Here is a 22,497-nt window from a genome sequence, read left to right on the forward strand (position 1 = left end):
GAAGACTGGCGTGTCTTTGTCACGCCTTGACGGGCTTAGGCGTTGTAACTGTTTTCGAAAAAGACCTGGGCAAGGGTTGTATATACCAAGAATAAATAGCCAAATATAGAGAGCATGTGCGCGAATAACATAATCGCGAAGGCACTCCGAACGGTAATGAAATATGTGGAACAGCGCTCCGCTTCTCCTTCCAATGTGCTGTCCCACTCCTCCCAAGGACACAGTACAGAGAAATATCACTTGTATTATAGAACCGTCTCTAGGTAGGCGTCTAATCTCCGTCGTAGGAATTACTCTATGCACTATATATATATATATATATATATATATATATATATATATATATATATATATATATATATATATATATATATATATATATATAGTCATATCACAGGAAGCCAACAAACACTGACACCAAGGACAACATAGGGGAAATTACTTCTTCATAATAAATGAAATAAAGAAACGATGAATTATTGGAAATGAAAGTGGATGGAAAAACAACTTTCCGAAGGTGGGGAATCATCCCACAACCTTCGCATGCGAAGTTTTTCCTTTTCCTGTCCTTTTCCTGCTGTCCGGCTTTCGTTTTCCTGCATCGCTATCCGCACTGCAAGCTCGAAACGCCCATCAAGTCGAATTGCGGGGCATTTCAATATACAGCTCCAATGACAGGCTATTAAAATAAATTTCGCGTCTTCGAGAACAAAACGACGTCACTTCTGTTTTAGCGGATATGGCGTCACATTATTTTTTCTCCCGCCGGTAGTGCTTCCTCGTCACACAGATGGCGCTAAGTGTGATGAACCGCCGATGAACTGCAAGTTATTGAACGTACGGGCTTCTATGAAAGCTTTGCTACCAGGTACCTTTTTACATCGGTATATCGGCACATACCTTGTATACCTTGGTACATTTACTTTGGTATATCGCCCTACAGAACTCGTCGCTTTCCAGAATGAAAAGAAACACGAAAAAAAAAAAACTGGTTGAGTGAATATACGAGATCACCGATAATACTAGAAGAAATATCTCTTTTTACAGAAGAGTACACCAGGGAGTAGGAAGCAGTCGTGGACAGGCACGAAGGAGGTGATCTAGGTAGCAAGTAAAGTTTTCACATAATCATACTGAGAACAAAAAAACAAGGCAGAGCAGCACTAGCACTAGTTTCATGCCCTATGTGCAGAAGTCTCAGTATATCGCTCGTCTAACATATCCTTATGCGCAGTAACATTCTGGGACCTTTGAAACGTGAACTCTTCTTCGCATCGCGTGACCTCTAAACTAATAACGAAGACTCCGCATTTCTGGCACATCTTTTGGTGGTGGTGTCGTTGTCCGTACGCCGCCGTCTTTGCTGTATTCTTCCGTGCTGTCTACGTCCGCGATGAATTGCGCTACGCAGCTGTGGTGACGGATGGCACCCATTCCCACGATCATGCGAGAACACGCACACTGAAGCACACACCACCTTAAGCACACGCTTACGCACACTGTCACGCAAGCACACCTGCGCAAATAACTGTGCAGTAAGTTTTCAACTGCTTTTTGAAGACGTATATGTGCCCCATAAGCACTTGGTCCTTCATCTGCAATGAATAATAGCTGGAACGCTGATTGCGTTTGGGCTGCCGCATCGTGCGTTTTGCGAAGTGCAAATGCCGCTCTATCGCTCCCTGATCCTACTTTGTGCCCTTCGCAATTGTTGGCAGACGAATCGCAATAAACGTACTGTTGATCCCACCCTTTCGCCCGTCGTCTGCATTGCGTTTTGCTGACTACCACGGAACAGACGACAGACAAAAAAAGAAGATAGAACGGGGCTGAGAAGACTATGGATCCCAGGGGGATAGGACGTGGAAAGGCAATTACATAAGTCCCGATCTCTACTGGCACTGAAACATGAAATGAAGACGGGCTGCGGAAATCTCGCTGACATCAGCCATCAGTTACATGGAAGAGGAAGTCGGTGTCGGCAGGAACGGAGGGAAGAAAAAGAAAACTTCAAATCAGCGAGATCGAGCCAAATCTGGTGAAAATGGCGATATAGGCGGGGTCTTCGCGACTAGGAAGGCCCACGGCAGAATAGAGGAAATATCACAAAGATAACGCCTCAATGGTTCCGCGAACAGTGCAGAAATTGCACAAGGCTTCGGATTCTGAGACAAAGTTCCGGAATTGCTTTGGCTTACGACACAACGGAAGTTGGTATTCAATCTCGATATATAGAAGAAATTGAAGGCAGAGTTCAAGCAGAAAGTTCGGCTTGAAGTACAGGCTTCTCGCACCAAAGTAAAGCTGTTTAACTGCCACTGAAGGGTGAAGCAGGACAGCTTTGATGCCAATATATTTCTCGTGTTTAAACTCGAACAATAATATGTTCCGTCACTCTTGAACGTAATTCAATGCATAGAGGAAGCCAGTAAGGTACGAATATGATACTATTCTACAGAGTTCAATTTCGTTTTCGAATGTATGCTGTTTAATTGCCTTTGAAAGATGAAGTACCACTACTTTACCACTAATTAATTTAAAGCATGCAATAATCACCAGAATTTGGAATTCGACGCAACGCAATGCAACGATGATGGCATGGAATAGGCGCACACTTGAGAGGAGCTTTGTATGTCGCAATCTCGACTTGTTTAGCCAGCAAGGCCACTGCGGTACGTTACGTTACCAAAAATGTGAACTCAGCACTGTTACGACCAAAACGACATCATGCATAAAGAAACAGTGGATTATTTCATGCTCGGTATTCCGGAAATTGCGAAGCGAATAAACTAGTGAAGTTGTGTGATGAAAATTATTACCACCAATAATACTGACCAGAAAGTGACATTCCCATACTTTTTTCTAGCATATCTTGCACGTGACAAATTTTGTAGCATAGTGTATAAAATACATTATTATATGTCTGTTTTTGTTCCTAATAGAGGTTTATGGAATTATCTTGGAATGACGAAGCGTACTGTTTATTGTGCCTACATGCCTTTTAGCTGGCGGGAGAAATTAGTGCAGCCAAAAACAACAAACACGTGAAGTGAAGCAGACAACAAATATTGTCGTCATCCCTTTCTGTTGTTTTATGTCTTGCGGCACTAATTTCCCTCATTAGCAATGCATGGTCGATTAGCCCAACAATTACCGTTTTATGCTGCTTGGCAATTACGCTTTGTGTTTCAGCATAGCAGAAATGTCAGCAGAAAACGAAGGGACACCCAACGAAGGCTGTCTTCAGAATGCTTTAATTTACCGTCACACTCTGTAGTTAGAAGCACCAGAAAGTTGTAGATGGCTACAATTCTGCATAATTAGGGCTATCCGTGCATTCTGTTCCTGTGCTACTGTCTTCTTTAATGATTTGCTAGATGCGACTAGCTCAGGCTCTGTCAGCATTGCAGGAAGTGGCTAAGCTAGCGTAAGCGAAGGCGGCACGAAGAGCAAAGCAAAGAAACTTGCACTCAGCATTCGTCAGACGAAGTGGAATTTGGCAAAGTGCCATTCTTTCCGACGTTGCACACATACTACCGGTCTAATGACGCATGATGCGACAGTTTCTATCATTGTTGAGGTTTCCAATTTAGAGCGAAAATAAAAGAAGAAATCTTCTAATATGTTGTACAATTTCCTCGTAGTCTCGTGCAACGAAAGCCGTATGGATCGTCAAGTTTTAATTGATTCGTGTTTCTTTAAGAGATGTCCCGAGAAAGCGCACGTTGGACATGGGTTCTTTTTTCCCTTTTATATATAACAGGAGCGCATGCATTATTAGAGATCAATTGTGTTTGCCTCAATTGTCTTTGCCGAGGGTATCAGGGCCTGAACACCCACATTGAAAGACTCGGGAAACAGCTCAAGCCACGGCTATAGTTAAGAACAAGCAGTGTGTATTTCATTATTTATTGTGATAGGTATCACACGTTTCACTTACAAGTGAGGAGCGGGCAATTACTGCTTTACAAGTTTTCATCTCTATGGTGTGCCTAAATAACTAGTTGTTAGCATGCATGCCATGCCGTTAATGATTCATGCAAAGCTTCGCACAGTCAGAAAAATCTATTCACTCCCGAAAGACCACAGAAAAATTATGCAACATGTCACGACCTTCACCACCACAAGTGGCCTTTGGTGAAATAACAATTTGTAAAAATGAATGAAATCTATGCGACGTTCCTAGAAGGCGATAACCGTAATTCTCATTCTTTAGGTGCTTTGTCTGTCTCCATAAAACGGGTCTGAGTAACGTGTCTTGTGATCAAGCGCAATTCATTCTGGCATCCGGCAAGGCGAAATCTTAGCGGCTAGTTCGCATGGCGGGAGGGGGGGGGGCTTTCACTTGAGGTCCCCTAGACCATTTTTGTCGGCAAGGAAACAGTGTAGTATTGTGGGCGAATGTTAGATAACCTAAAAAAAAGAAAACAATGGCACTGCTCAAGTTCTTCAGTGCCTATTCTTGACGTTTTAAAGTTGGAGGAAGGCCGTTGCCATAACAGCTCTTTTCTTCTGCATCCTTCTTACTCTTTTTTCTTTGCCAATATGGAGACATCATTCAGGGAAAAAAAATGAATCTCACAATGTAGGCTTTCTCACATTAACGTAATATAAGGTTTACAATGCGCTTAAAAGGTAGTTTGTTTACATGGTTTGATGATGGTAGGTATTGATTCTGAAACTGATAACACTTTTAGAGTACCGTACTTCCACGGTCTTCTGAAGCTCCTATTTGAACCTGCTTGTACCGAGCTGTGTCAATATGGGAACAGTGTGGAAACAAAGCACGCTTTTGCTAACTTTGTTTTTCCGAGTCCAGAGTGAACAAATATAGAAGGTGAGGCGATTTCAAATCATTTGCTAATATTGGATACACTGACACCAGTACTAGCGAGTCCTCCATATCGCTTGTCAAATAACATTTGGCATGCCTCGAACTCGTTTCTAATTTTTTTGAATTTTTTTTCTTCTACTAGGCGTTGCTCGCACATTGGGGTTTTGCATCCCGGACAAACATTCTGGATAACAGACAGTGCTCATATGGGTCGTCTTCTTTATAACCCTTTCTGAACACCTGCTTTCCATATTACGCAAGCTATGCACAAACCAGCTATATTTAGAGCTTTGTTCGCATTGTCATGTGACCACGGCACCTTCTAATCGTACTTGCAAACCCCTTCTTATCAGCACAATACCACTGTCGCATGGACATTGATGCGGGTTAACATCATGAAGAAGTGCGTTAAAATCGGGCACTTCTTCCGCGAATTTTTTTATCCGTAGAAGAAAGTTGCAAAAAACACATTCTAAAAAGACAGACGCGCGTATGTACGTAAATGAGGCGCTGCATTTTTTTCCCAGAAGACAGATCTCCGAGCATAACGACTGCACAAAGATCGCAAATTACCTGAAAGGTGGTTTTTTTGTGGGCCACTATTGTGTTGCTACAGAGACAGCCTAAAAAAATATGTGCGGACATTTTGTGAGATATTTTCGACTTCGAAATCACGATTCCGTGAAGACGCAAAGACGTGTTCTACACTTTACTACATTTCAGAACAAGAAACAGGCGTTTTTGTCTCAGTTTGGGGTGCAAGGCCAGACTTTCAAAAGCACAAATGACTGAAAAAGTATACTGACGCCTGATTTAGGCGTCTCATGCAACGCTGATGGCATGCAATAGGCGCACATTTGAGAGGAGCTTTGTATGTCGTTATCTCGACTTGCTTAGTCAGCAAGGCCACTGCGGCACGTTACAGTACCCTATTTCAATTAAAGTATGTTCCACTGTAGATAAGCTGGGCAACAATTGCATGGGTTTTACAAGATGCCTGGAAGGTTACATTGCTGTGAGGCGCAAGTGCATTGCAAAAAACCCATTAGGTGCACAGTTCAGACGTCGTTCTTTCAGTACTGCAATCGGGACAGGCTTACGAGACAGGATCACTCACCTTCACTGTGACAGCGGGCTCGGGTATAGATGGCTGTAGCTGCTAGCAGTTTTATTCTTGCAGAGTGAGCCGGTAGTAGTGCAATTACAAAACGCAACAGAAGCACTGTGACATTGAAGTTGAATACGAGAAAGTGAATAAAAAAAAGCAGCAATACAATAATAAAGGCGAGAGGCAATTTACAATAAAAAGTAGTTTGCGTGTTCGTTATCACCGTAATGCGCTCAGCTATAAAGGTAACGGGTAATGAAAGGAAAAAAAAGATGGCCTGGTTTCTGTACATCATGTCTTTACACAGTGTGCGGTGCTACTGCAGGGGAAACTTGAAGACAGAACCCACAACCTTACATGTAGCGCAGTACAAGCAGTGTCTTCAGTTATGCTGGTAACCATGCTTTCGCACCCTTTGGCGTAAGGATGCCGATGTTTTCGCTTCGTTACGAGGCGCTTGCATCACATTTTCCCCCATTTCTGTCCATGCTCCTCCAGTTTAGAGATTAAGAACAAATTAATTTGCCAAATGGCAGTCGAATGGAAAAATTGCTAACATCGTTAGCTTTGTTCGTACAGTGTGATTGTTTTTTTTTTTTTTGTCTGTGTGTTATATTGTTCAATTGTTTGGTACATTCTTTGCTTGGGCCTAGCTTTCTCTCAATTGTAAAGAGACAATACCTCACATAAATACAACCTATATTCAAATATTTTACGATCGCACATATTTAAGTTATCGGGGTCCTCGTCCCAATGGTGTACTTTCTGGTTAACCGAACGCATTGGGCGAGTATTAGGCAGCTTGCTTAACGTGCTCCTCACACCTCTCCTCACACCTCCACGTGCATGGGAACGTCAGTCTCGCCGCGTTCAACTTTGCGAAGTGCTTTGGAGCAGTCCAACTTTTGTTAGCCGAAGTTATGTACAGCACTGTTGACACTACGGCCTCAGTGGTTCCAAATGAAATCATGTTGGAGAGAAGTACAACCACTGCATCATTCGTGTGCTCCTATTTTTTTAAAATCATCTGGTTCTGGACATTGTATGTATAATTTGGACTCACTCGAAGCTGTATCTTCGCTGGAATGGAGATGTCTGCCGGAAACGCAAAGAAGCTAGGGGGGGGGGGGGGGGGGGGGAGAGGGCTAGCATTTCAATTACTGTACTATTAGCAACAAACGTGAGCTTCCCACCTGAATTCCCCGTGAGCTACCCTAAACTATAAGTGTGATTAAGCATTCCGAAGCAACGGTCCCTAATTCCATGCCACTAACGATGCATGTAGACATGTGGCCGTTGAGGTCTCCGCAGTCCTAGTCGACCACCCAGTGCCGTCAAAAAGTTCACGACGTCAGTGTTTTTGCGCAACCAGACAGACGTCACACGCACGCGCTCATCTAATACAACGACAGCAACGCCACTTCACCGCAAGGCTGATCAGTTGCCTGGCACCTAGTAGCAGCGCTGCACGGCAATACGGCGAAGCAACCAGAAAAAAAAAAAAACGCACCGGCCTCCTGCCAGGAAAGCGTGGGTCTGCGACGCTGCTGCGAAGTCGAGCGTGCCGTGTGCATTTCGGAACCCGCGAACCCAACGCGCCTTGTGGCGCTCGCTTATCGTGGCGGGAAAAGTAGAAGGCGGGAAAAGACTGCGGGGAACGAAATATCACGCTCGCCGGAAAATGCGCGAAGCGTGATCTGCCTACACGCCGGCTTCAAGCGCTGTTACGAGCAGGGCTTTGTTGAGCAGTGGAACAGTTCTTTCCGGTTGACTGACGGTACGTCGTGGCTCGAACGGTGTTGCTGATTAGAAGAGATGGTACAGTTGGGGTATGTTAGCAGCTCGAGCCACTTCGCCTGTTGTTTCCCTATCTTTACGATATGTTAACCAGTGGTTGACATGGTAACGACGCTTGGCAGAATCGAAACGGTGTATATTTAGCCAACGAAAGGAAAAGTTTTCTACATTGAGCTTCCTTTACTCAACCAACTACACTTTGTTGAGCTATGGAACAGTTGTTTCCGGTTGGCTGATGCTACGTCGTGCTGCGAGCAGTGTTGCTGATAAGAGACTCAGAAGATTCGTAAGAAGACTACATTCATTCGCGAAGTTGATTTTTGGTCGGCAAGTGTGTAGCAAACTTACATGAACACAAATTTTTTTAACCTGTCACTAAAATGGCAGAGCTGGCTAAGAGACACGATGGGACGACACACACACACCTGATATTCCGAATGTTGCCACACTGATTGAGGAAGACGCTGTGATTTTAATATTATGAGTTTCTCTGCACAATATATCGAATCTATATTGAAGCTATGTTGAAAGATATATATATTGTAAACTACATTGAAACATAGAGCTGCGTCATATTCGAAAGACCTCAACCCTTAAATACTGGTGCTTATACAAAAGCTAGAGTTTGTAAAGGAATATAATTTTTGGGGCTAGTTGGTTAGATACAGCAATGGGGGTCATAGCGATAGGTCATAACAGCAATAGGGGTCAAGTCACCCTTAATTTTCTTCCTTCAGTTTCCGGCACTTCGCCGTAGCTCAGATGCTTTCGTGACCTGTATGCCACTGAGAAAATAGCGGCTTAGTAAAGACGTGACCTGCTGTAGGAGCAGGCATGACAGCCTCTGTATTGTGGCTTCTTTTTGGGTGGCAGGAGGATTACAGACTCTGGCAGCTAAGTCGATAAAGATCCCATAAGAAGTAACACCGCTACATTGTTGTTTCTATGTATCTCTACATCATGTTTCTATGCCTGTCTTACGTCTAACCTTCAACAGGGCTATCCTGCCGGGGAAAGTACTTTGATACCGTTTTTTTTTTTTTTTTTTTGCGTACTCCATACGTCTTAAAGCAGACCTGGTTCGGTCACCATGCCGGCATTACAAGCAAGCTTAGACGTCATAAAAATACTTCATTTTCTTACGTCAATATGTCCAGTCCATAACAAGAAAGGCATTAGAGTCACCAACGTACAAATCAAAAATGATGATCACAATCATAGCGATCATGGTGGCGATTATATGTAGTTTCTCCTAGAAACTTACTGGTTGCAGACACCACGAAACTCGTTTCAATGTTCTTTCGTGTATTTTGAGATCTTTACAGAGACATATTTTGCGTATTGTTATTATATGTTGTGATACGTATACGTTGTTGCGTAATTGGCCTTGCTGCTTTCCGCCCTCAATTCCCGCCGGACAGAAATCAGGTAAACGAACGCCATAAAAAAGTCGATTTATTAAAACTTACATAACGAAACAAATTAGCGCAACGTTGCGTGCGATGCCGTGCCGCCAACCTGAGCCGCACAAGCCGTTTATATATTGACGCTGCGGGTCCGTGCGCATCGCAGTATACGCCGCATTTGGCAGTGATGCAGCACGTCCGAAGACATCGATGCTGCGGCATTCCCTGCAAGATTGCCTTGTCGTTAAATAGGTCGGCTTCACTGCAAACATTGACTAGCGGCTTTAGTTGCATGCAGCACAGTAAAGCGGCCCGCACAATGCATGATAAATGCAGCGCAAACGCTTGCTTTTCCTCGTTGTTACCTGCGTTTTACAGCGAACCTGTATACGTGTAGCTACCCTCCGGTGGTGATCGATGTTCATCCGTCTATATGCGTCACGTCGGCACGCACTCGTCTCCAGCTTGAAAATTATGGGGTTTTACGTGCCAAAACCACTTTCTGATTATGAGGCACGCCGTAGTGGAGGGCTCCGGAAATTTCGACCACCTGGGGTTCTTTAACGTGCACCTAAATCTAAGTACACGGGTGTTTTCGCATTTCACCCCCATCGAAATGCGGCCGCCGTGGCCGGGATTCGATCCCGCGACCTCGTGCTCAGCAGCCTAACACCATAGCCACTGAGCAACCGCGGCGGGTCGTCTCCAGCTTGTTGCTCTCAATATAATGTACGGATCTTGGAAAAACATTATACTAAGTTGGCCGCTAATAAGACTCAATCATTACACCGAGTATCATATGCTTGTCATAATTTTTCCTTGACAGTGAAAAAAAAAACAACAACTTAATTATGGGGTTTTACGCGCCAAAACCACTTTCTGATTATGAGGCACGCCGTAGTGGAGGGCTCCGGAAATTTTGGCCACCTGGGGTTCTTTAACGTGCACCTAAATCTAAGTACACGGGGATTTTCGCATTTCGCCCCCATCGAAATGCAGCCGCCGTGGCCGGGATTTGATCCCGTCGCCTCGTGCTCAGCAGCCCAACACCATAGCCACTGAGCAACCACGGCTAGTTTCATGTAAAGTTGTAAGTATTGTGCAATTCCCGTCCGCCATGCAGCGGTACTTGCACACGCGACTACTTCATAAAACAATAAGAATAAATCACTCCACAGTCAAAAGATGTATTCGTTGTCTGTGTCCTTCAGTAATACTAATATTAGTAATGTTCAAATAAATAATAATAATAATAATAATAATAATAATACCTATATATACATAGATGTGTGCACTGAGGTAAAACACACCAACGCTTCGCTGCTCGTCTTTCTTCACAGAGTGAAATGGCTGATGATTTTTTTTTGCTTTCTTTTGCAGCAAATTTAACATCCACCGACAAATCGGAAATAACGCCTAACGCTGTGTATGTATAGTCATCCTAATGCGAGAGCTTGCCATGATTAGAAAATAAAGTTGGGCTAGTTAGAGTGCATTCAAGGATTCAGATATTTAAAAGATTCAGCTGAAGTGCTGTCCTGTTTCTTTCGCCTCCTGTCATGTGTCGCGTACCATGTAGGTGAGCTGGCGACCGGGACTGACAAATATAAATGTCGGTACCGTTTTTAGTAGAAAACAAAAATGGCCATTTGGGTCAAATGTGATTTATTGCATTTGGCCCCTGCACGTGTACGAAGAAAGCTTGTTGTTTGGTCAGGCTAAGGCGCTGACAAAGATTACATCTCTTGACCTTATCCGCGAACGTACCAGCCAACTTTTCAAGGTACACAACAGCAACCCTAGAGTATATCTTCCTGCTTTCAATATTGTGACTGTTGCACTGAGGGTGGTTGTACCGAGCCGTCGTTTCCCTGGCAAATATCAATGCACGCACTGATGTTGCAACATTAATTAATTATCGTTCGACACTGAAGGACTAATAACAGGGGCTTACGCAAAGGCAATTAGCTCGTCGCTTTCCTTCAACAAAGGTCGCTGAACGAAGAAAATAGAATGAGAATCGAAAGAGCAACGATGAGACAAAATAAGCTGGAAAAAAACAGAAATCACCAAGAATACATATTAGATCCGTCTAAAAGAGAAACGACACATTCACTCTTCGACCTTTCTACCCAGAAAAAAAAAGTAGCATTTGATTGCTTCCTGGGGTCATTACATTGTTCTGCTTCGCATGCGTCGCTTTTAATGACCCCACATTCTGAAACACAAGGACGTGATGCTTTATGCGATCCTACTCTACTGCCTTTTGAAACGAAAAGTCATTAAGTGGATCAGACTTTATGGGGAAACACGAGTTTGGTTTCGCAAGGTTGGCCCTTAATTGCTGCAATAATTGCTCTAATACGAATGATTTCTTCTAGTGATATTTTTGCGCTGATTAGTGTGGCCACAAAATTGGATGACGCAGTAGCATGTTAATATTGTTAGGCCTGTATATAGCGTAGTGAGCCTAAAAAAGTATGCGGTGACTTTTTTTTGCGATGCCTCTTCTGTTTAGCGTCAACTCCCGTGAACAGCTCGATCTGGCCGTGAGGGTGCGGGGTGGTCGCGGCTCTGGGGTCCTGGACTGAGAACTCTATTCACGCCCAGAGCCTGTTGAAGGACCCTACGATTTCCCATTATTTTAGTTTATGTTTCTCTTTCTCCCTCGCTCTTAGTCGTGAAAGCCTAGTTTATCGTGAGCTGCTTTCTATTAAGCTGGATTTTCCTGTGGTTAGGTAGGTTACATTGATGTTAGGTTTAGATCGGTCTGGTTGAAATACGCACGGCTCTGCCTGCATCCGATTGTACGCGCGACGTGCTGCTGCATCCATCCGTGTCTTTTTTTCTTCAGTTGGTTTTACAATATACAGATATTTCGGCGAGCTGATGGAAGTTCATATTTGACAAGCGGCAGCACGCGGTTGATCTTGATTTTGCATCACGCCGTAGTCGCAATAGTAAGGGACCGATTCTCCGGCGAGCACCAAGAACCATCATTTCTGGGAGAGAGAAAGAAACGTACGGCTATTTTTTTCTTCGCAACGTGTCTCTCCCTTTGTTCAATAATCGCAGATTTCTTATATTTCAAACAATTGTTTCCGTGTCGCCCAGCAAACGTGGTGGGTTGACCTTCAAACTATGAAATTATGTTTTGAACCAAATGTTTGTTCAGACGTTGACACAAATTGCAACTGGCACGCGACGACGGGAGCAGCTGCGTTCGATATACGAAGGTGAGAGAGAGAGAGAGAGAAAACAAGAAGTTCTGAGAAAACACAAAAGTGCCTTCACTGCCTTCTGAGCCGATGATCGGTCGGGATGGTGCTCTAATATTGTCTGCTCACTCAGAGGACGATCGTCTAGTTTCCTCAATGTGTCGGACAAATACTGTCTTTGTGCTTGAAATTGAGGACAATGGCACAATAAGTGGTCAATGTTCTCCTCGCATCCGCAAACATCACATACAGGACTGTCAGCCATTCCAATTAGTGCTGAGTAGGCATTCGTGAAGGCCACTCCAAGCCATAACTGACACAGAAGAGACGCTTCACGCCGGTGCACACCGGCCGGAGGTCTGAGTTGAAGTGACGGGTTTAGCCTGTGCAGTCTTGTGCGCCTTGTATGTACGGTATTCCACTCTGCTAAGGAGATCGTGCGTGCTAGAAGGCCAAGTTGTCTCGCGGCGTCGGTCCTTGAGAGCGGAATGGGGACGCAGCGGTATTCTTGGTTTGACGTCCGAGCTGCCTTATCGGCGTCATCATTTCCAATGATACCGCAATGACCTGGTATCCACTGAAAAGAGATATCATGACCTTTTTCTCTTAAGTGATGGACAAGTTCCGCGATTTCGCACGTGAGCTGATCGTGAGTTCCATGTCGGAGAAATGACTGCACACATTGCAAGGCCGGCCTTGAATCGCAGAAGACTGCCCATTTTCTAGGACTTTCAGTATTTATCACTTGAAGCGCGTCGCGGAGAGCCGCGAGCTCTGCAGCTGTAGACGTAGTGACATGGGAAGTCTTGAACCGCTTGGTTATTCTCATTGCTGGTATAACTACAGCGCCGCCGGAACTGGTTGACGTAGTATCCATCAGTGTAGACGTGTGTGCAGTGGCTGTATTTCTCGTACAATAGAAGTAAAGTGAGTTGCTTGAGCGCTGATGATGGCAAGTCCGACTTTTTCTGAAGTCCTGGCATTGTAAGGTTCACTTGAGTACGGCACATACACCATGGAGGAGTAGAAGGCCTTGCCGCAGGTGCGTAACCTGACCTGGTGAAGTGTCGTAAAAAAGCAATTAAACGTACGATGTTTGCCGAAAAGGATGTTTTATTTTTCAACATTGTTCACTTCCAGCTCTACACACTTCTTCAAGCAGAGCTCCGATTTTTTGTCCCCTCGGAAAAAAAAGGGATGGCTCGAGACCCTAGATGTAGTCGTTTACCACTGAGACGACATCTTCATCTGAAGAAAGTCTTTTTCCACCCATCCAATTATTCAGGTTTGGAAAGAGGGAAAAAGTCGCATGGGGTCAAATCCGGAGAATAGGGTGGATGAAGCACAACCTCGAAGACTAAGTCTTGCAATTTGGTCATTGCAAAAAGCGATCTGTGGGGCGGAGCATTGTCTACGTGAAAGAGTAGTTTCTTTTTTTCGTGCTAACCCAGGTCGTTTAGTGCACAATTCTCTTTTCAGTTGATCTGTGAGTGTCGGATAATATGGTCCTGTTATCGCTTTGCTAATTTCTAAGTATTCTACAAAGATTATTTCTCGCGAATCCCACAAGACAGTCGCCATCACCTTTCCGGCTGAACTAACAGTCGTTGCCTTTTTTTGGAGCACCTTCATTAGACCCAGTCCATTACTTCAACTGCTGTTTAGACTCTGGAGTTTAATGATGTGTCCTCGTCTCGTCGACTGTCCCAAATCGACGCCAAAAGTCCTGCGGATTGCAATCAAGCACCGATAAACACTTCTTCGAGATGTCTGCGCTCATGCGCCTTTGGTCGATGGTCAGCAATCCCGGTACCCATCGTGCAGAGACCTTCTTGACCTGCAATTTCTCATGAAGACTATGGTGAAATCTCTCTGCCGAGATGCCTGTAGTTTCACCTATCTCACGTCCTTCACTCGGTGGTCTTCCATGACATTTCCATGAATTTTCGATACGTCTTCGGGCGTGGTGACCTCCACGTGACAGCCAGGACGTGCTTCATCTTGCGTCGAAGTTCGGCCACGTTTTAATTCATTGATTCACTAGTAAATGGTCTTCGATGAGGGTACAGAATTTCCATGAACGTAGCTCAACTCGGTATTTATTCGGGCAACCGTCTAGTGTTTCAAATAAAGAATGTTTGATAACTGCTCGAAATTCACCTTTTTCCGTTTTGGCTGCAATCACCACCCAGCTCAGTGCCAATGGCTGTCAGAAGCTTACTAACTTCGGTACCAGCGTAAAACGTACCAGCGTGCCAGCGTACCAGAGTTCTGCCGTCCTACGAAGGGTGCTTCTTGCGCGGTACCTTGAAGGAAACAGAACTGCAGCGCCATCGCTTGTATTTTTAGCATACTTATCAAACGACCATCGTAAATTGTGCATTGGAACAAAGCTAAGACTGATAACTTATGGTCTTTGTTGTGGCCCGTTTAAGTAGTAATTTTGTTGCTAACGGTATTAAGGGACCGTATGGTACTTGCAACGGTTAACTTGTGAGGATCAACCCACTCGGTATATTCTTAATTGCTTTCGCGCTATTTCTCAAAGTTAAGAAAATACAGACACGGGCCTTGTCTGACCGACTGACAGTCTACGCTAAAAGGTAGTAAAACCATTGTACCAAAACCTATAGCAGCCCGAGCATGCAGTCCAAACACGCAGGCTCACATCAGAGCTACATTTCAATGGTCATTTCCTTGGTTGGAAAATTGACTCATATCTGCCATTGAGATGTGCTTCTTTCGGCGTGTGTTGAAAATAACTGGCTTAAAAGCAACCAGAGTTCTAAGGTGACTGAACATTGAACCCAGTAACGATGAGTATCAAGTGCACAGCCTTAATGAATCGGGCCGCTTCGTTGATCACGTGACACAACAATAACAACTACAGTGTCAAGCGCATTAAATCGTATGTGAAACTCCACACACTAGGTATCCGGCGACAATCTCTCAACTATGTTTACTTCACAAATTATACCCCAATTTTACTCATTCAGCCTCACTTGCGTAATTGTCAACCACACGGCCATTGTGCCAGCTCTTAACACAGGCTTTCAACGCGATCGCTTTTAATGCAACGCGTTTAACAAATCATTTCCTCTCAGTGTCATTGTAGCACTAAACAGTTTCCGAGATATAGTTATTTTGAATTTTATGCTAAAACAATTTCACCGTTGGTACCAATTTATTCAGTTGCAAACTGTGCCTATAATTCTCTTCTTTTTTGGGCATTTGTAAGTTTATATTTTTATTCCATCACTGGGAAGTACGAGTGCTGAAACAATACAGAATTTTCACAATCGATTGTTTGTTGCACTACGTTCATTACAAGACTTACTTTTGCTAAAAAGAAAATGTCTTCCATTCTTTTACACGACTTCTTTTGGTTTAAGCGATGCCGGTAAGGAGTTGGAACAAATGATGACGATGATAAAACAGAGGTACATGACTTGCCATTTGCATAAGTCTTTGACGAAAATTTGTAAAAAGAATTGGGCTTTGCAGCCCGTTTTCTATTTATTAGCACCTGCTCACTAATGCTTACATAGCTAATAATAAATGCCCTCGAGCAGCATTGAGCAGATGTTTCTTGTTGAACCTGTCTGTAAAAGCAGACGTACATGTGTATGTCCCCTTCAGCACATAATAATGAAAAGGTCACGCCCCCAGGATGAATCGAAATCATTTCTTCGCTTAGAGTGGTTTAGAGGTCAAGCAAAACTTGGCACGCATGCGCACTGATAGCTACTCGACTGCGAATGCAATTGCCTTCTCAGCCGCGATATTGGACGATGGCTTAGTCAACATCTGCGCATTTATCCCGGCCTTGTGTAATGTGTAGTGCCAGCGAATTGTGCGAGTCGCTGTGCACTAATCCAGCTTAACTAGCGAAGAACTATGAGCCCGCTGACTATTAACTATGCAAAACTGCTTGCCAAGAACAAAAACGAGATTGGGTAATTCGGACTTTCATTATGCTGAGATCGGAGTTCAATTTTTAGGCCGCAATGTTACGCCACAAAAATTTTGAGCACGTGGAATGTTTTATTTTGTCAAACATTGGTATGGTATGGTATGGTATGGTATGGTATGGTAAAGCTTTATTGAAGTCCTGCAGATTGTGAGTCCTCACTAAGCGGGCCACTCCCACGTGGGAACGCCTCAAATATTGGTGTTTATTTCAGTGATGAAATTTCAGTGTTCGGAAAACCCCTAAGTACAATCAATCAATCAATCCTTTATTTACGTTGCCCTGGAACAATCCTAAGGTCTCAGTGCTGGCGTACGCATATATTAACCCTTTACTGCACGTTGTTGCATTTACGCAACATTCTGATGAAGGGCGTTAAAAACCGAAGCAAAGTCAGTTTGGAGCTGCCTGTACAAGTTGTTGCATTTCCGCAACATTGGACTGTAAAACGCGCCGCCTTGTGCTGCAATCTGTGCTAATCCTTCGCATCTTCTACCAAAACAAACGTGGCGGATGCTGCGTGCGCCCGCGAGCAGTGATATAGGTAAGTTTTACGAATTGTAAATGCATTTCTCCATAAGACAAAGCGAAAAAAAAAATTCTTACGCTGTGCTCCACATCTTTCTGACTCTGTAGATTCAAAAAAACATTGTCATTTCGGAATAGTTTGTTCCTAGAGACAGAACATTGCTATGTTGCACAAATGCAACAACGTGTACATGGTTTATTTTCTTCGGAAAAGTGAAATGGCTCCGAAACGCTGGTATGGCCGAGCAATTGCTCCTGATAATGAAGGCAGTCACCTTTCAGTTAGTCACGACAACCACGAGTGTAAGTCCGCTTCGATTCAATATGTGGACAAGATGTTCTCTGGTCGAATTTCCTTTTTTCTTTTCCAAAGTACGCTGTGCATCCGCACGTTGCCGTGTCACGTCGTCACGGGCACAGCCTTACGTCTGTGCTTCGATGTTCTAAATTTTGACAATAATCCGAAAACTCTGAATTGTTTCCTGGCTGCACGGGAATCTGCATGACGTACTGCACGAAGTGTGGGAACCACCTGTGCTGCACAAGCATGTACATATGCTTCTTTTTGTTCCGCACTAAACCATAGGTGCACCAATGATTGCCACGTGCAACTAAGCAGCTGAGTATGAATCACACTAAATCTATCTTTCACTTTCAACTTCTTCTTTATTTGCACATTGTTGCAAATATGCAACATACTCTTTTTCTGCAAACTGAAACCACAGAAATTCGCTAAATTAAGTTTCCATGGGAGTACAGGTACTGTTATGCTTCCCTACAACTCCATGAATAATATTTTGAGGAAGCAAAAAATTGTGCAGTAAAGGGTTAAAAAAACCAAAATAAAAAGGAAAAGCTGGCGGGGATGTAAAAAAAACAATGAATAAACACAACGATTTTGAAAAGAAGAGTACATCCAACAAAGCGCAAGCTAAACAGACAAGAAAAGGGAGGACACAGGCAGTTTAACATTGTGTGAAACTATGACACAATGAAAAGCTCAGAAGAGAACAATGACAGCGAGTTATGAATATCTCGGGATCATTAAAATAATCGTTATAAAACTTGGCATTCGCGAATGCTTGAGTGTCGCTGATGACAATAATAATGCGAATAACAATAATTCTTGATATTTTTGATTGATTGATTGATTGATTGATTGATTGATTGATTGATTGATTGATTGATTGATTGATTGATTGATAATGATCACTGAGCAAGGCCGCGGTACAGTAACATCAATAAGCCCGCCGGCACGAAGCATGTCTTTCGCGTGTCTCGACATAACCTCTCGCATGCTCGACTACAGGGATCCTTCAAATAAGGCATGAGACGTGCCCGCTGTGTTCGGGCCGGTGCCGTGTTGTTTGTCCAGACGTCGTACGACGCTGACTCTCGATCAGCCCAATCCACGTGATGCAATTATTGCCTGAACCGATAAAGTGGTTTTCGGCCCACGATAGCCTTCGCAACGTCTCCATGTAGCCCTGTTTTACGAGCAATTCCCGGGCTCTCGTAAATCAACGCTGGCACGAGATTATGGCTTTAACCGCGAGGATTCCTTCGTGCGTTTGCGGCATCTTCTGCCGCAGATTGTAATCGTCCTAAGCCATTGATTAACGCCTTTCACTGGTGACAGCTCACATATATCCCATGTGTGTCATCAAATGTCCTAATAACATAAGTCGGCGTATTCACTCATGAGTAGACTCACTCGCATACATTTCAAAGGCGTGGGCGTGAACGTGAGTGAGTAGGTGTGAGTATGAAAGGGTGAATGTGAGCAGACGTGACTACAAAACGTTAGTTAGTGTCAGTGAGAGTGAGTGGACGTGGGTAGAGACGTGAGTGAGTGCCTGTGTAATAATTTGAGTATACGCAAGTGGGAGCGTCAGGGAGTACCTGCGACTGTCAGTTGGAGTGTATTTGTACGTCATCGAGTGCAAGTGACTGCGAATTTCTGTGGAATTCCGGGGAGACTGCATGAATGCTAACATGAATGAGAGCTGGTGAGAGCGTGGATTAGTTAGTGCGGATATTAGTGAGTGCTGAGGAGCGTGAGTGAAGTGAGGCGAAGCTGACTGCCAGTTTATGGGAGGTGGGGTGTGAACGTAATCGGTGATCACATGTGCAAGCAGACCTGGGTACAAACGTAAGTGAGTGGAGTATGAGTAGATCTGAGCATGAACGCAAGGGTGTACCGTAGAGTGTGAATAGACGGGAGTATAAATATGAGAGAGTGCGAGGCCTGAAAAAATAACACACTATTCTTAAGTGAGTGTGAGTCCGTAGTCGCTTATACTGCCTACCTGTGCTTAATTATTTCTTTAAGGCCTACAGAATCCCTACCTACTTTATCCCAAAGTACCTAGAAGGAGACCAAGAATGCTTCGAATCAAAGACATGCAAGCAAATATAGGATGCTGGTCTTGGCAATGTGGGAATGCTAATGCCACAATAATAGAGTTTGAAGCCGAAGGAATTGCCGAAGTCTCCTGTCTGTATATGTTTTTTTTTTTCAATTTTACCTGCTTACCTATGGGATCAACATTACAAAGTCAATTTCTCGTCAGCCTTTGTTTCTCTAGGTTCTCATCTTCATTTTTGGTCATTCGCCAGCCTGAAATTTGCACATCGATGTCATCTTTCTGAAACAATACGTACGACACTCCCTTTTGCCCTGTATATTTCCTTTGCGTGTGATGACTGTCCTACAGAGGACATAGATGCAACATTCTATTCGTGCCTATGTTAGCCCTGTGCGCAAAGATTGACAGAAAAATGTCAACTTTCAATCCGCGGAGAAGCGGGTGCTGTACCTGCTCTGTAGAAGACGGTAAGAGCGAGGGCCGTGCGTTTTTCTCCGGCCCACCATTATTAAACCTTACGCTAACTTTGCTCACCTCCGTCCCAATTAAATCTTCTACGTGACATATTCCTGTGTAGGTGCTGTGCACTGGTCCGACTACCTCACGTGTTAGCTGCAAGTTCATTACGTGCCGACAAAGTTCGACAGCCTCTTTTGCAATGACCAACTCCCATCATGCCTCGTCCGTATGACTCCACCGTTCGGCTATTGCAGCGTAAAAGCGCAGAAAAAAATCACGTTTATGCTTTATTTGCATTCCTCTCCGGATATTCAATAGCATAACCTCAGTAGTTCGGCACAAGCAGTGACCTACAAGCTTTTTCAATCAGCGCTCGCCGAGGCCTTGGATACGACGGTGGAATGCAAGATCAAATCTATCTGAAAGGCATGTCTCCTTTGCTCCCTAATGAAAAAAAAAATAATCATGTCAAGCCTGAGGCAACGAGTGTAATTGCGTTCCTGAACTTCTTCTCTAGCAGCAGAAGCTTGATGTGGGCGAGTTAGGTTTGCATACTTTGCATACTTTTCTTGGCTTGCCCAAAAGAGTACGAAAGGAGGCGCTGTGTTGACACTGAGAATGTGCCATTCTCGGCGATTCCCACAAATATTGGTCTCGTTTTCCTTTTTTCGGTAAGCTGGAGTTTTTAATCCCACTTTTGTTTCTCGTCCACCGTCATTTATTGCCTACATCATTGTCTGATCGCACTGTAACTTTCATTCATTTTCTCCGAAATATTACGAGAACAAAAAAAAAAGCGTATTTTGCTATTTAAGCAACTCTGACAAATTTAGTCCACATTACATGCCCTTCGTGAGATCTGAATGCACTGCTTGTTCAGGTAGCGAGCTTGTTGTTCGTCCTCGGTTTACTAATAAAGCCCCTCAACGTAATCATCGAGAAAATTAGAAAAATGCAAAATCACTTTGCTTGTTCAACTACGGAAATCACGTCCAGCGTGTCGCTATCGCTGTCTCACTACATGTAAGTATCGAACAAGTTGCAAAATGGTCAACCACACAAGAACTCCTGAGCTGAGTTGGTGTGATTTCATTGCGCGTGTCATTGGCGTGCATATGAAGTCAGAAGAAAAATGTAGGCCGCCATCAACACTAATACGTGCAGTCAAATTCACTTCGGTTATTTAATAAGGGCAGCAAGAATGCTGCTATTTTATTTGTACCAAGTACATTACGTTAAAAAACACAAAAACAGGATAGTCAGGCTTAACGGTCGGCTATCCAGCCCAATGATACCCTTCGCTTAGCAATGCAAGCACCTTGAATATATATGTATATATATATATATATATATATACATATATATATATATATATATATATATATATATATATATATATATATATATATATATATATATATATATATATATATATATATATATATATATATATATATATATATATATACTTCTATTGCTTGGCAGTGCACTTGTTTTAAGGATATTTGGTTATAATCATTGCGTACGCTCAGTTCGTAAATTACGCAAAATTCCCAATGAGATTGGCATTGCCTTTTGTACAAACGAGTGGGGCTACCCAGAAACTGTAATTTGGTTTTCAGTGTATTGCATGCGATATGGGTAGCAGCCTTTTTATCCGCGTACGACAACGTGTGCCTCAGTCCACTCAGATTATGCTCAACGCACATCGAGTTCAATGAGGATTGAAAGTTCTATTGTAAAACTGGCATTACTTCGGACGTAAGCGTTCTTATAGGACACCGCTTGTGTCAATATAATTACGCAGCGTATTCATAGATTTTTGGACCAGGTGCTGTGTAAAGCAATCGTGCAGAGACAAAATGTCTTACCAAAATGTCGTACCTGCATAGCCCATATCAGTGGAACGTGAAATGCGGCTGAACCATAGCAAAATTTCACACAACTGATTGCTATACAGGTAGAAGCGCAACATGGACAAATTATAGAGGTGCTTTCCTTGAGTGAATGGTTATGTGGCCTTGTATTTTAACATTTCTATGCCTAACAGAAGACTTTCTCATTGCAGTTTTTTTTTCTTTCTGTGCAAGATGGCGCAATAGTAATAGCATTGGCATTTGGTGGATGTTTGCTAACACACCACTATAAGCATCCTAGACATTTGAAACCGATTTGCATAGATCGACACAAACGGCCGTAATTTGTAATAAGAACGACTGAACCGTCCTGTGTTCCGGATACAATTCCATGCATGCAAGATGAAATGGTCATAGTTCAACATGGGTTACGCAAATCTTACTTCAAGCCATGACCCCAGCCCAACACTAAGAGCAGTGCTTAGAATTTCCTAGATGCTGCGCAACTCTTTATCATTTACGAATAAGAAAATATGTATATAAATAAAGTACGTAGAGTGTCTGCAGAAGTTGTAGTTTGCCGAGAAAATGCCGTTCGTTTCGTACATGCTATCTGAAGAGTACCGACGGGATGAGCGAAGAGAGAAGAGTGGACATGTTGCGCAAACAACGTTAATCTGCATGTGAGCACAGAGTATTCTTTCGAGCTCATTAACAGCCTTCTTCAAGCACGCGATGGGTCACCAAAGTCACCGGTTTAGACAGTGTTCGTTAGTGCGCATTCTCAAATGGATGGCCCAAGCTAGCGCGAAAGGTGACGCCATACCGAACGCTCATTATTGGTAGCTTCCCTGCAGCAATTACCGTTGAAAATATTTCGACAGCAGAGTTCGTGAAAGTGCCGAGGCCATTGTAGCTCTTGCTTTCTCGGCAATTAAGAAAACGAGTCAAG

General features: G+C 43.6%; 1 protein-coding gene across 17 annotated transcripts in view; it reads left to right on the forward strand.

Moving 5' to 3' along the window:
- Positions 1–22,497, forward strand: part of LOC129384282 (uncharacterized) — a 667,107-nt gene that overhangs the window by 388,098 nt on the left and 256,512 nt on the right. For 4 of the 17 annotated variants that reach the window (XM_072290004.1, XM_072290005.1, XM_072290008.1 and 1 more), the window contains one exon: positions 10,526–10,571. The exons of the other annotated variants lie outside the window; for them this stretch is intronic. The gene's annotated coding sequence lies outside the window, so the exon portion shown is untranslated. The remainder of the gene's footprint in view (positions 1–10,525; positions 10,572–22,497) is intronic. 17 annotated transcript variants of the gene reach the window in all.

This window comes from Dermacentor andersoni, chromosome 8 (genome assembly GCF_023375885.2).
Source record: "Dermacentor andersoni chromosome 8, qqDerAnde1_hic_scaffold, whole genome shotgun sequence".
Lineage (NCBI taxonomy): Eukaryota > Metazoa > Arthropoda > Arachnida > Ixodida > Ixodidae > Dermacentor > Dermacentor andersoni.